General features: G+C 45.1%; 1 long non-coding RNA gene across 1 annotated transcript in view; it reads right to left on the reverse strand.

Moving 5' to 3' along the window:
- Window positions 1-1,679: 1,679 nt before the first annotated feature.
- The window catches only part of LOC147751624 (uncharacterized), a 68,770-nt gene continuing 55,219 nt past the window's right edge, over window positions 1,680-15,230 (reverse strand). Inside the window, exon 3 of the long non-coding RNA XR_015300070.1 lies at window positions 1,680-1,787. This is a non-coding gene — a long non-coding RNA (uncharacterized LOC147751624). The remainder of the gene's footprint in view (window positions 1,788-15,230) is intronic.

Here is a 15,230-nt window from a genome sequence, read left to right on the forward strand (position 1 = left end):
TCCTCTTCTCTTTCCCGCCTCATTACCCCTCCCCTAAATCTTCCCCTTGCCTGCTTTTCCCCTTACGTATTTGTGCTTTATGTTTTATCTCGACCTTACAAGTAACTATGTTGCCATGCTCTAATAACTGTGTAACCTTTGTAACGATGGAACCTACACCTATGATCAGATGCTCATGTAAACCGCTCTGATACCTCTGGGTCTAGCCAGCGCTATATAAAACCTTTAAAATAAATAAATAAATAAAATAAATAAATAAACATCCTTTACTTTAGGAAAGCTCACTAATAGAAATTCCGATCAGGTATTACACCTGGTGTTCAGCTGTGCCAGTGGCAGATGTGGGAGGAGCCATTGGGGAAATGGGTGGAGCCGGGAGAAGTGGGTGTGGCCTTCTAAGAAAAATTGTGAGCACCTGCACCTATTATTTTACAAATTAAGCACTGAACTTCTAGCAGGTTGATACACAGATTCACAAATGAACATTTCTACAGTTATTCTCTATTTTCATAGGAAAACTTAATAATCGGAACATGAATTGTAATCTCAGATTCATCAGAGTCGGTTTCATCAGTAGACCAAGCTACAGAATAACATGAATTTGGAGTGCCACCTGGTACACGTAGGACAGTACTACAGCCATCCGTGTTTGGCAAACCTTCGGTTAGGGGAGACATTCTCGATTTAGTTTGAAGTCTTTGTACTTCCTTGTCTTCTGCGAACACATTGGAGAATGCTGGGACATTCAGATAGGACACAGCTGACGCAGTAGACATAGGGACTGAGAGCAAATCTTGATTCATAAAAGGCACATTTTGAGGCAATGCTAGATTTAGTTTAGATTTCCGGGTGGATATATCCACTTTTACAAATTTGGAAGTTTCTTCAATGGACTGCAATTTTTTGGAATCATAACTTTTTATCCCTTGATCATTTTCGAGATTTTTTGTGTCTGACATCTCAGCTGGCCCGTTTCCCTGGTTTTCAGCACCTGCATCCTGCAGCTTGAGCGGTTGCTGATTTGCTGTGGTCTGGGTGCTTGCGTCCTTATAGACCGAAGTTCTTGCTTTTTTCAGGCTTTCACCATTTATGTAAAGCATGGCTTTTTTATTCATTGCAAAGGGCTTCAGGAGAGAGCCATTGCTCAAGGAAGGGAGCATTCTAGAAAAGAAATTCTCAGCCCGACAGCCAAAAATGAAATAGGTTTCTTCCTGACTTGGTTTGGTAGTGGAATTGAATGGAACAGTATAGGCACGAAACCCATACTTCAGCCAAGACTGAGCGAGCACAGGTCTTTGGAACTGCAGCCCTTCATGTTGTGTGTGCAGAGAATAATTGTCCCAGGCGGTTCTCTGAATGCTTAGCTGCAGGGGCCTGCCAGGAGGCCTTGTCAGGGCGAGGGGTTGCACCGGATGTAATTTCTCAAGGCTTTCTTTATATCTTTCTTTACATGTGTTGGTATCAGCAGGAGGCAGATGACTTTGGGCACGTGCCTTACTTTTACACTCCCCATTCCTTGAATAATTGTTCTTTCGAGGCATCGACACCCCTCTCACGTTTAATTGAGTAATTTCTGCTTCGACCTGCAAAGGCACACCTTGTGCTTTCAGTCTAGAGAAGTGTTCTTGTCTTTGCCCCAAATGATATTTCAAAGGGTTAACAACAGCTTTTGGTGCCAGGTCTTGATAAGCAGTATCTCTTCTTGTGGGTCTTCCATCCGTTGCACTTTCTTCGGTCTTTGATCTTCTAAAATGGTTCATGTTTTTACTGTAACACAGTTTCCCCACCTAAATAACAGAGGAACGAAACATGAAAAGCGATTAACATATCATTTAATTTCATTTCAATATTATTAGAAGTACCAAACCCAGAAATTAAATGGTTGTGGCAATTTTTAGAGACTTTTATTAGTGGAGCATATCAGTGAAATCCTTAAAAGCCATAAAGATTACGCTCTGCTCCATAACTGGTCTGGTTAGTGGTTGCTGGACAACACTACCACCCTTTCACTACTGAACCATCCTGTATGATTCCTTGACACGCCTGGCGATTGTGGCTGAGGATACCAATAGAAAAGCTGCTGTCCCAGCTGTAAGACCATGTTCAAGTTAGTAGTAGATATCATAGAGACCCAGCATTTTCCCTTACAGATACAGCGCACACCCATTAGAGAGGGAAGAGAAACTTGGCCTCACAAGAAAGATTAAGATTATTAGAAGCTTTGTACCACATCCACACTGACAAACCCCAGGAGACTGGCTTTTAACAGTTAATTATAGGTGTGTGAGAAAGGGAAAAACAATTGGGAACGTTGGTGACGCTTACAGAATGATGACTTTCTCAACATACCCAGTGCACACCCCTCCCCCAAACCCTCTCTGGTGTACTCCTATTTTCCTTCCATTTAAATGCACTTCCAAATACAAACTATTCAACACTTGGATAATTGTTTACGGGTGTAACAACCATCTACTCTCGAAAATATGGAAATTGTTGCAAATGTGCCCTAGCAGCAGGGTCACGCCATGTTTTTGCCTTCTTTTGCGGGGCCCATTTTTGTTGCCGTTGGACTCTGCTTGCTTTACTCCTGCTAACCAATGAATGAATGAATGAAGTCTGTATTGTGCAAATTAATAACAATTGGTACAAAAGCCTCAGTAAAATCGCCGAAGATGTTTAAAATTTTAAGAGTTATTAGGATACATTAAAAACCATAAAATCATAATATATGAAACCAGTTATACCAAAAGCTGGTGCCACTAGACCCTCCCCTTCCCAACCCCCAGTCACAGTCTGGTGTTCGGTCTATTTTTTCACGGTATGCAAATGTTTGTGAATTTGCCATATTAAACCAGATCCATTGGTCTGTTTGTGTTTAGACAAGAGCCCACGAGTTTTTGTAGGAGGAAATCTCCTCGGTTAAAAGCATTGGCCTTAATAGGGAGCGTCGAGCTGGAAGGTACATGGGGCAACAGCTTAACAGATGAAGCATTGTTTATCTCCTTTGGTCGCAAAACCGGCAACCATGCCGACTTGCATTAGTTGCCCAGTTTATCCTGTACTCTTGAATAGGCAGTACCATTAACCTTGCGTGCAGTAGTAGGTGTCTGCTCGATTTTCTTAGTGCCTCTCACATCACCCCCTGGGTTTGGCACATTACACCCCTGGGTTTGTCTAATGGGGAAGAAATACACACACTCTTGAGAAGATTAAAGTGGAATAAAATAGACAGATAGTGTATGTCAGCCGGGAAAAACAACTGGTCTACACTTGCCCAAGATTTCACTGCGGGTAATATACCTGAGAAGTGGACAAAATTGGTTCCGGAGTTGTATCGTCTCCTGTTAGGTAAAGAATCAAACCATCAGTTCGTACATGGAGAAAGGGTGTGCTGCCATTTTCAACCAAGTCAAGTCAAGTCAAGTCAAGTGATTTATATAGCGCGCTACATACCCAGAGGGTCTCAAGGCGCTTGAGGAAGGGAGGGGAATTACTTGTCGAATATCCAGGTTTTAAGTTGTTTTCTGAATGTAAGGTGGTTCTGAGTGAGGCGAAGGTGAGTGGGAAGTGAGTTCCAGGTTTTAGCTGCCAGGTAGGAGAAGGATCTGCCTCCCATGGTGGTTTTGTTGATGCGAGGTACAGTTGCAAGGGCTTGGTTGGAGGATCGTAGGAGGCGGGAGGGGGTGTAGAAGGAAAGTCGTGAGTTGAGGCATTCGGGTCCAAGTTCGTAGAGTATTTTGTGTGCGTGGGTTAGGAGGCGGAAAGTAATCCTCTTGTTAACGGGGAGCCAGTGGAGGTTTTTCAGGTGTCCAGAGATGTGGTCATTACGCGGGATGTCTAGTATGAGTCTGGCTGAGGCGTTCTGGATGCGTTGGAGTTTTTTTGGAGTTTTGCGGTGGTACCGGCGTATAGGGTGTTTCCGTAGTCCAGGCGGCTCGTGACCAGTGCGTGGGTGACCGTTTTTCTGGTTTCGGTGGGGATCCAGCGAAATGTTTTTTTGAGCATGCGAAGAATATTGAAGCAAGAAGATGAGACGGCGCTGACTTGTCTGTTCATAGAGATTGAGGAGTCCAGGATGACACCTAAGTTCCGAGCGTGGTCCGTCGGGATGGGTGCTTTTCCAAGGGCCTCTGGCCACCAAGAGTCGTCCCAGGCGGAGGGGGAGGTACCAAGGATGAGGACTTCAGTTTTGTCTGAGTTCAGTTTTAGACGGCTGTACTTCATCCACTCGGCTACTTCTTTCATTCCTTCATGTAGGTTGGTTTTGGCGGTGTTGGGGTCTTTGGTGAGTGATAGTATCAGTTGAGTGTCATCAGCGTAGGATATGATGTTGAGGTTGTTGTTGTTGAGGAGACTGTGAGGAGTCAAGGGATTTGTTGGTTTCGAGGAAGGCGGCGAGCTGGTTGTTGACAGCTTTCTCGATGACTTTGGCCGGGAATGGAAGGAGCGAGATGGGGCGGTAGTTTTTGAGTTCGGTGGGGTCAGCTGTGGGTTTCTTCAGAAGGGCGCTGAGTTCGGCATGTTTCCAACTTTCCGGGAAGGTGGCGGAGTTGAGGGAGCAATTGATGACGTCTCGAAGGTGCGGTGCAATAATGGAGTCTGCTTTGTTGAAGATGTGGTGAGGGCATGGGTCTGTGGGGGATCCTGAGTGGATGGAATTCATTAGGCGGATGGTGTCCTCAGTGGAGATTGGGTTCCAGTCATTGAGGATGTTCGAGGGGGGAGGGGGTCCTGCAGAAGGTTGGGTGGGTTGGTCTTCGGGCCGGTTGTCGAAGCTGTTGTGGATGTCAGCAATCTTGTTGTAGAAGAACGAAGCTAGGGAGTCGCAGAGGGCTTGAGAGGGGGTGATGTCGTTGGAGTTGGCTGAGGGGTTAGTAAATTCCTTGACGATGTTGAATAATTCCTTGCTGTTGTGGGCGTTGCTATCTAGGATGTCGGCGCTGTTGGATAGCCATTGGGTGAGGTTAATGGCGGCTTGGTCGGGGTTTGAGGAGTGGGCAGGGGAGTTTTGAAGAAGCGATGAGGAGATCTGGTGGATGGTGATTTTGTTCCAGTTTCTTCGCAGAGTAGGTTGAGGATGGTTGTTGGTTGTGGTCTTGTTGTAGGTAAAGTGAACGCAGCTGTGGTCCGTCCAAAGGAGAGCAGTGGTGTGGCTGAAGGAGACATGTTTGCTGGAGGTGAAGATGGGGTCGAGTGCGTGACCTGCGATGTGGGTTGGGGTAGTGACAAGTTGTTTAAGTCCGAGGTTGGCGAGATTGTCCAGAAGGGTGGTGGCGTTGCGGTCGTTGTTCTTTTCAAGGTGAAAGTTGAGGTCTCCCAAGAGAATGTAATCCTCGGAGGGGAGAGCGTGTGGGGGGATAAAGTCTGTGATGTCCTCACTGAATTGTGTACGGGGTCCTGGTGGCCTGTAGAGGAGGGTGCCTCTGAGTGTGGTCTTGGGGTCGATGTGGATCTGGAAGTGAAGGTGTTCCGTATTGGCGAGATTGATGTCTGAGCTGGTTGAGATGCGGATGGATTTCCTATGGACGATAGCGATGCCTCCTCCTGTTTGGTCGGTACGGTCCTTACGGATGATCTTATAGCCTTCCGGGATGGCAATGGTGATGTCAGGGGCTGATGTGGAGTTCATCCATGTTTCTGTTAGGAAGGCGACATCTGGAAAGAAGTTGTCTAGTAGGTTCCAGAGGTTGATGGCGTGCCTGTGGACAGAGCGGGTATTGAGCAGGATGCATTGTAGGTGGTTGGGGTCAGGTATCTGTTTTGTGTTCGTGGATGAGGAGTTGTTCTTGGTGCCGTCGAACTTGCAGGAGTTGCAAGAGAAGGGACCATGGGTGTGTCCAGGAGCGGCTTGGACGCAGTTGGGTGGACGGCCGGGGTTTAGGGCTAAGAGGGTGGTGGCGTCGTAAGTAATGCGGGTGGGGTGGGTGGTACGAGGGCCAAGGGTTCTGGCGCTGGGCGTGGTCCAGGCGCGGACGGGCGTAGACGGGCTTATCTTTGGCGCACCTTCGGCGCGGCCGTAGCGCGTGGACGCTGCACGTAGGGACATACGCTTAAAGAGGAGAGTGGATGGGGGCGGAGGGAGGGAGGAGCAGCTGTGGAGGCGGGTGCAGGGCGGAGAGGAGGGGCTCGCTCTAAAGCACAACAAACAAAATGGCAGCAAAGGTAAATACGAGCTGGGCGAGCTTGGGGCCAAACAGTGAATAATGTAATGGAGAGAAGGCGCAGGTACAACAAACAGCAATATATAATGTAGAGGCCAAACAAAGCGAGCGTAGTGCTTAATTAATTATGCAAATGTGAGCAGTCAAATGCGGGCGGTTACAATGTGGACAGGCGCTGCGGTGCAAGCAAAGAAGAGCAGTTAAATGAGAAACGCTACGATACCAGCCGGCACTTATCAGTCAGGGAATCAGTCAGAGGATAAACGCTGAGGAAATCGGCAGAGAGCGAGTGAGCGGCCGCCTCTTACAGCGTAAGGGAAGTCACAGCGCTTCACTCTACGGGGCAGTTCTAATAATCCTTGGGAGGGAGGAGCAGCTGTGGAGGCGGGTGCGGGGCGGAGAGGAGGGGCTCGCTCTAAAGCACAACAAACAAAATGGCAGCAAAGGTAAATACGAGCTGGGCGAGCTTGGGGCCAAACAGTGAATAATGTCATGGAGAGAAGGCGCAGGTACAACAAACAGCAATATATAATGTAGAGGCCAAACAAAGCGAGCGTAGTGCTTAATTAATTATGCAAATGTGAGCAGTCAAATGCGGGCGGTTACAATGTGGACAGGCGCTGCGGTGCAAGCAAAGAAGAGCAGTGTAAATGGGAAGCGCTACGATACCAGCCGGCACTTATCAGTCAGGGAATCAGTCAGAGGATAAACGCTGAGGAAATCGGCAGAGAGCGAGTGAGCGGCCGCCTCTTACAGCGTAAGGGAGGTCACAGCGCTTCACTCTACGGGGCAGTTCTAATAATCCTTGGGAGGGAGGAGCAGCTGTGGAGGCGGGTGCGGGGCGGAGAGGAGGGGCTCGCTCTAAAGCACAACAAACAAAATGGCAGCAAAGGTAAATACGAGCTGGGCGAGCTTGGGGCCAAACAGTGAATAATGTAATGGAGAGAATGCCCAGGTACAACAAACAGCAATATATAATGTAGAGGCCAAACAAAGCGAGCGTAGTGCTTAATTAATTATGCAAATGTGAGCAGTCAAATGCGGGCGGTTACAATGTGGACAGGCGCTGCGGTGCAAGCAAAGAAGAGCAGTGTAAATGAGAAGCGCTACAGCAGGTCTTGAGGCAAGCTAATCGCAACCACAAGCGAGTGAGAGACGACCAGACACTCCAAAATCTGCTGACAGCGAGGAAATTACACAGAACAAATGTATGGGGCCTTAAAAGGCGACAGGAAGACTCCAAATGGTTGCACATTTTCAGTAAGCAGACAGGCGAAATTCTGGCTTTATATCAATAGGCTGTCTGGGCACGGCCATGACCAGCGCAATGGGGTTGCCAGTGACACATGGATTAACCATGTGAACTCATTGTACTGCAGTACTTCCAACGATATCCTGCCACACCACCAACGCCCATTTAAAAGTATAAGCACGTTTAACGCCAATCATTCAATCATCGAAGAAACTACTGAAACTATTGATGTGGGCAAACATGTGGCTTTAATACTAAAGAACATTAGAAGGGATCCCAATGGTCTAACGGGTCACCTTTTCAAAGAAGACTGTGAATTCTGGGGAACTATATTCACGCTGCTGTACCAGTTCTGTATGGCCCACTCAACGATTCCTGAAGCCTGGAAAGGTTCCCTGCTGCAACCAATTCACAAAAAAGGCGATACTGGAAAACCAACCAACTATAGGTGGATATCCCTCCTGGATATCGAGGCAAAGGGATATGTAAGCCTCCTCCTGCACGGTCTGCAAAACTGGGCCAACGATAATGAAATTCTACCAGTCTATCAATCTAGCTTTAGAGCAGGAGCGTCAACACTGGACAACATCTTAGCCCTTGCATATCTGGTAGAACAGGCCATTCGTGAAAAACGGAACCCGCTTTTCGCTTGCTTTGTAGAATACTCTGCGGCATGCAACTGTGTTTACAAGAATCTGCTTTGGCAAAAACTACAAAAGTTGGGGGTACCGACTATGCTGCTGAAAGCCATAATTTCCCTCTACACCGGAACCTGGGTATGGGTGAAATTATCCTCAAGCACAGCAACAAAACAAATCTATACGGATCGAGGGCTGAAACAAGGCTGTGTATTAGCGCCCTTGCTTTTTAATTTATACACTGAAGACCTTGGCAAAACAATATCAAAACCAACTTGCTAGCTCCTAAAATTGGGTCAACTAGACTGTTTTTATTGCAGTATGCAGATGACATGGTGCTAATGGATCATACTATGATGGGTATGCAAAGAGTACTGGATGCATTAAACATCTACAACAATGAAAATGATTTAACAGCAAACGCAGGCAAAACGAAGGTAGTTCTTTTTGGGAAGCACGCCAATAAACTCAAAAAACATTGGAGAATGGGCAATCTGAAAATAGCAATATAACTCAATATAATTATTTGGGGGGTTTCGTAAGCCCACAGCACACACCGCATCCTTAGAATCAAAGTTAAGGTAGTGACATATGCCCTATGTAAACTGAACTGGAGTGAAGTGGAGTGGTGTGGCTCACTGGTTAGAGGTGGCAGACCCGGGAGCAGAGGACGGCCCGGGACCAGGGTTCAATACCTGACACGGCAGGGTCGTCGACCAGGGTCAGCGGACTCGATAATTCTCACCTCAATGCCTACTCTAATCAGGGATCACACTCGGCAACTCTGGGCATTAGCTTGCCTAATCTCCACAACGGCCCCCCACATATGCCGGGGATGCCTGGTTTCACCTTGGAGATACCCAGTAGGGACCATCTCACAGGGAAAGCCAGGACGGGTTCCCCAGCGGTCTATTGCGCAGAGATACTCCTTCGGGAGTCTATTCTAGCGCGTTAGAAACCCGCAATTAAACTCCAAACTGTGCAGCCTGACAACTGAACCCATTCAAAAGGTCTTAAGAGCCAAGTTACTTCCTTCAATTACATATGGCCAACTAGTATTAATTTACACCATGGAGCTCGCCAACTGCAGAGCACTCAAAAAGATCTTCCACATACCCGCCCATGCCCGGAATGCCTTTGTACGCCTGGAATTCAGGTTAAATAAACAATCTTATGAACATTGGGCATCAATCGTCCAGTACTATGGATGGTCTGCGCAGTACCACCAAACACGATGAAAGAAATTTTAAAGGAAATTTTCACTAAAGGTGAAAATTCCTGGGCCAACGGCCTTCACACTACCTGCACTAAATTGCACCTTGACCTGTCCAACTGGCAGGATTTTATCTACCAACCAGGAATTTTAAAATCCATTTTAAAGAAACAAGTTAGACTATTATCTAAGGAAGAGGACATGAAGATAATAGAGTCCTCCAGTAGCAATATTGGGCTCTTAGTTAATTCCTTCCGGGATAAACTAAGACAGCCATAGCTCTACTCAGCCTTGAATAAAACAATCTTAAAGCAAATTCTGTCAGACATATGGTACTGCAAATAACAGACATAAATACTCGCGGAAAACATTAGAGACGGTTACCACCTGCAGACTGTGTCACAAGCACGAGGACTCCATGGCTCATTTGGTTTGCATCTGCCCTCTATTGAACCATGCAGGTTGCACTTTATTGAAACCTCTGTTTTTAAAATACGGGACTTGTACCTGCACAGATGCAATTAAACTTCTCTTTAATTTGGAGATCCCAATGGAACTGGTCAGACTAGTGAAATTTTCAAACCATTTGAAAGAACTTATAAGTAAAGACTCAGCCAAGAATTAGAGTCCTAAAACCGTTTTAAACAAGTGAATATACAACTATTTTTATCTGTTTCTTAATGTCCTGTACTGTAGACTTGTTAAAAGAAATGATATAATTAAATTTTATTCCCTATCGACGAAGGTGCTTGATGTAGATATCCTGCCCAATCCTTTTGTAACAATTTTAATTAATTGAAACAATAAATAAATTCATTCATAGTGCCTCTCTTAGGTAAGGCTGCATCTTTGCCGCCCTTCAAGCAGAGACGTATTAAGTCATGGGCAAAGTATGTGTTGTATTTAGTATACATGTGTCCCTCATGGGACACCATACCCGGTGTGCTCGCAAGTGTCCCTGCGAGGACACCGTTCCAGCAGTGAGGTCACCAGCTGATAACTGTCAGATGTGACAGTTACCAGCTGATCGCCGAGCTGACTGCAGCTACACTCCACGTTGTAGGAGCATGCGTGTTGGTTTGAGAATAAAGAAGTTATGAACTCATAAATGTCTGGTAATTCTTAACAATACTGGCGACGAGGGGCCAACAAGTACGAACCCACGAGGAGGAAAAAAAAGCAGTCAAAAGAAGAAAATCAACTCCGATGATAAACAAAGGAGAAGGCAAGAAAACACAAACTAATTCAAGCGCATGTATGGAAGAGCGACTAGATGAAGACTAAAATCTATGAAGAAAACTGAGGAAAAAGGAGCTGAAATATACAGTGAGTGAACTGACGCGTCGGCAGAGTGTGTGGAAACAAGTGCGCAGAAGATAAATTTATATGCGGCAACTTGCGGCGAAAATGAATAGGAAGCAGAAATAAATCGGGTACTGAGCGCTAGAACCAAGCGTGTGAGAAGAAAACGTTCAACTGTCAAGCAAACGGATAAAACAAACGGCCGTAAGCAGTGAACTGTCAACGAGCAGTTGAGGAGAACTGGAGCAGGCTATCACGTCATCGCGTCGATATGAAATTGATGTTGGCGGCCATTTTGGGTGTAGTAGAAACATAAATTGAACACAGCGGTCTAGTTTATCAGGAAAAAAAACGAGGAAGTGAACGCAGAGCGCTAACACGACGTGACCAATGCACATCTCTACAGAAACAAGAGGTGTACCTGTGCATCAGTGTAACAACAAGAACCAGAAGAAAAACGGTAAATTCAAGTTAATCAAACAAACATAGATCATTGCAGCAGCATACAGTCACTTAAATATTAGCGATTAGAAAACACTTATGGAACTTTAGTAAGATCAATCTAGTTGCGAAAAAGAAAGGTCATACTGGTTCAGTAGTGGCAAAACATAGAGAAGTCATAATTTACTGAAGTCATTACACATAACAATCAGAATGAGTGACTTAGCAACCGGTTGCATATGGAATCTATCACCCCCTGAGTCATTTCTACGTGCTGGTAGTGTACCAGTTTTAAAGTGGGAAGAGTGGAGGGACTATTTCCTCAATTACATTTCCACAATTGAAGAAGATGCAGAATTTAAACCTGAAAAGAAGTACAAGATGTTAATGCACAACTTAGGTGCAGGAGGAATAAAAGTTTATAATTCCATTAACACGAAAACAAGGGATGTAAATGATGGTGATGTATTCTCCAACGCTATTGATGACCTAAACGCATACTATAAACCTACAGTTTGTGTTGGGGTAGACAGATACAAATTTTTCCATAGGAAACAAGGGAAGGAGGAGGCAATAGACAACTATGTATCTGCTCTAAAAGACCTAGCAATTAACTGTCGTTTCGGAAGACTACACGATGAACTAATAAGGGATCAAATAGTAATGCAAGGCTCAAACGAAAACATTCAAGATAATCTTTGTGCAAAGGCGGAGTACCCATTGCAGAACATAATAGATATAGCTAGGAAAGCAGAACTCACTGGACGATGTGCGAAAGCTGTGTTAAAAGACGATAAAATAAAGAAAGAAAGTGACCATGTCAGCAAAGTGTCCGATCAAAAAGGTTGGAAAGACAGCAAGCAGACTGTAAGAAAGAAAGACGCCATCCAACCAGAAAGAAGGCAAGAGAAACGGGGAAAAGGATATTGTTACCGATGCCTAAGCACTGCCCATATGGCATATGATTTTAGATGCCCCGCCTGTGAAGCAAAGTGCACGTACTGTGGCCTAATTGGACATTTTAACAAGGCATGTAATAGAAAAAAACCACGACATGTGAAGGCAGTGGTAGATGAAGAAGATAAGCTGGATAATGACACAGATGAAGACATCAACATGTACATCCTCAACATTGACGACGAAGAAGAAGAAGTAAAGGAAACTGGAAAAGGAGCAAAGACAAGAAAACCGATGTGTACTATGACTATTGGTGGTGTGGAAATAAACATAGCGGCAGATTGAAGCTCACCTTATACTATCGTGAACGAAAAGGTCTGGGAAGCAAAATTTAAAGAGGTGATCGGTCGGAGACTCAATAAACCGGACATAATTATTAAATCATTCAACGAGAAACCAATTGAAATATTAGGTTCATATTCAAGAGTAGAGAGGCTCAACGTAAACTATATATATCAAAAGTAGGACCATCTGTACTTGGATGGATGGACCAAGGTAGTCTGGGAATCAAGCTGCATCCAAACAGCCGTGAACCTGTGCTTAGCATGTCAGACACCGACGACTATGCAGACCAAATACTAGCGAAATTTCCAAAAGTGTTCAGTGGCAATGTGGGGGTACTTAAGGGATACCAGCATAATTTACAATTGAAACCTATCACCACACCAACAGTGCATAAAGCGCAGAACATACCTTTTGCAATAAAGGAAGAAGTTAAGAATAAACTTGAGAAACTGCTGGCTGATGGAATAATAGAGAGGGTGGAGGCATCTGAGTGGGTTGCATCACTTGTCGTAGCGAAACGCCCCAATGGGAAACTGAGACTTCACGATCTTAACCAAAACATCATTGTAGAGCAAAACCCACTCCCCAAAATAAACGAGATGCTGTCCACCACCAAGGGAGTAAAGTGGTTTACCACCATCGATTTAAAATCGGCGTACCATCAGGTCTAGCTGCACCGAGAGAGCAAATCTTTAACCACCTTTGTGACACCATTCGGCTGTTTCAGGTTCACCCGGGTTCCTTTTGGGTTAGCTTCAGCCGCTGCAATGTTTCAAAGACTGATGACTAACATTTTTGAGGGCGTCACTGGAATACTGTTATTCCAGGACGACATACTGGTGATGGGTAAAACAAAAAAAGAACATGACAGTCGAGTTGAGCAAGTCCTGGACATATTGAACAAAAAGGGGTTAACGGCTGAGCATTCTAGATGAAATTTGCATGCAAATCTGTCAACAATCTGGGACATCAGATAACAGGCGATGGCATCAGTCCCAAAAATGAACTAATCCAAGCGATTAAGGAAGCCCCAGTACCCACCAACAGGGATGAGGTAAGGTCTTTCCTCGGATTAGTGGAATACTACTCAAAGTTTATCAGGAACATTTCCACAAAAACATACGCTTTAAGGCAACAGCTGAAAATAAAAAACAAATTTGAATGGACAGATGAATGTGAGCAAGCATTCCAAGACTTGAAATAGGATATGTGCAAAGCATTACCTTTGCAGGGATTTGATCCTACCCTGGTAAACTATGTGACGGCAGACGCCAGCAACAAGGGCATTGGAGCAGTCTTCACACAGAAAGATGCCAAAGGAACTGAATATAGGATTGCATTTGCATCACGTTCCCTTACCCAAGCTGAAGATAAATATTCAGTAATTGAACGGGAAGCATTGGCCTTTGTTTGGGCACTTGAACATTTTAGACAATACATCTGGGGTAGGAAGATACACCTGTGCACAGACCACAAACCATTAACGAAAGTGCTCACTACAAAAGGTCTACACACAGCCTCCCCGCGTTTAGCAAGAATTTTGGTGCGACTGTTTGATTACATGTATGACATACAATATGTCCCCGGCATAAGGAACGTGGTTGCAGATTTTCTAAGTAGAATGCCAATCAAGACCCACAATGACACAGAAATAAACGAAATAGATGAGTCATGCATAGCTAATGTATGGGAAAATTCCAGCAGCATAAGAAGGAATGAATGGTTGGAGGGACAAATGAAGGACAAAGACATAGGTATGGTAATCCAGATGGTCAAAGAAGGTTGGACCAGCAAGAATAAACTAAAAGATGAAATGAAACCCTTCTGGGAGGTGAAGGATGAATTATCCATGGAAGATGTACTACTTATGAGAAGCGGACGATATGTACCGCCAATGGATGTCCGGGAACAAAATACTGGAAATATGCCATGAAGGACATCTGGGCATCGCCAAAAGTAAAAACAGGGCGAAAAACATGTATTGGTGGCCGGGCATCAGCCGAGACGTTGAAAGAAATGTGAGGAACTGTAAGTTATGTGCAGAAGCAGACAAAACTCAAGTGACTTGCAGACCTCCCCTGCAGCCAATACAGAGCCCATCCATGCCTTGGGAAAGAATTGACGTGGACATAATGGGACCGATGTCTGATGAGAACGGACTACTATGCATAATTGTTATAATTGACCACTACACGAAATGGCCTGAAGTAAAAATCACCAGAAAAGCAGACTCTCAGCACGTGGTCCAATTCTTGGAAGACACTTTTACGCGTGAGGGATTACCAAAAAAGGTAGTAAGCGACAACGGCCTGCAATTCACCTCAGACTTGTTCAAAGACTACATGAAAAAGCACCACATTGAACACAAAACAACGTCAATATACCACCCAGCAGGCAACGGAGCCGTAGAGGGGTTTAACAGAGTACTTAAAGGTATCATACAGATAGCCACCTCAAACCAACTGGACTGGAAGAAAGAAATAATGAAAACAGTGTGGCCTTACAGAATAAGGCCATGTGAGTCTACTGGCCACAGCCCATTCGAACTTATGCGCGGACGGACTCCACTTACAAAGGACAATGTGGGTTGGGTTAAGGCTGCCCACAGAGTACACTGGTCTTCAGAGGTGGTGAAAGAAAAACTGGCTCAAACACAATCTAGGAGCAAGAGTTACTATGACAAAAAATATGGGTGCAAGGAGGTGGAAATCAAGGCAGGTGATGTGGTGAAGGTAAGAAGAAGCGGACACATCAGCAAGGGTCAAGAGAGATACACCAAACCCCTTACCGTTCGTGAAGTGTACTGTAATTCTGCATGCCTGAGTAATGGGAAGGTTTGGCATTTTTCAGCACTGTCCGCCCACAAACATCCCGGGAACGATAGAGTAGACAACACACCTTTAGATGCTACTGCGGAGCAATTCAGTTAGCTGGGCCCGATTCACAGAACTAACTTAAGACAAAATCCTAAACTTACTACC

This window comes from Lissotriton vulgaris, chromosome 1_1 (assembly GCF_964263255.1).
Source record: "Lissotriton vulgaris chromosome 1_1, aLisVul1.2, whole genome shotgun sequence".
NCBI classification, from domain to species: Eukaryota; Metazoa; Chordata; class Amphibia; order Caudata; family Salamandridae; genus Lissotriton; species Lissotriton vulgaris.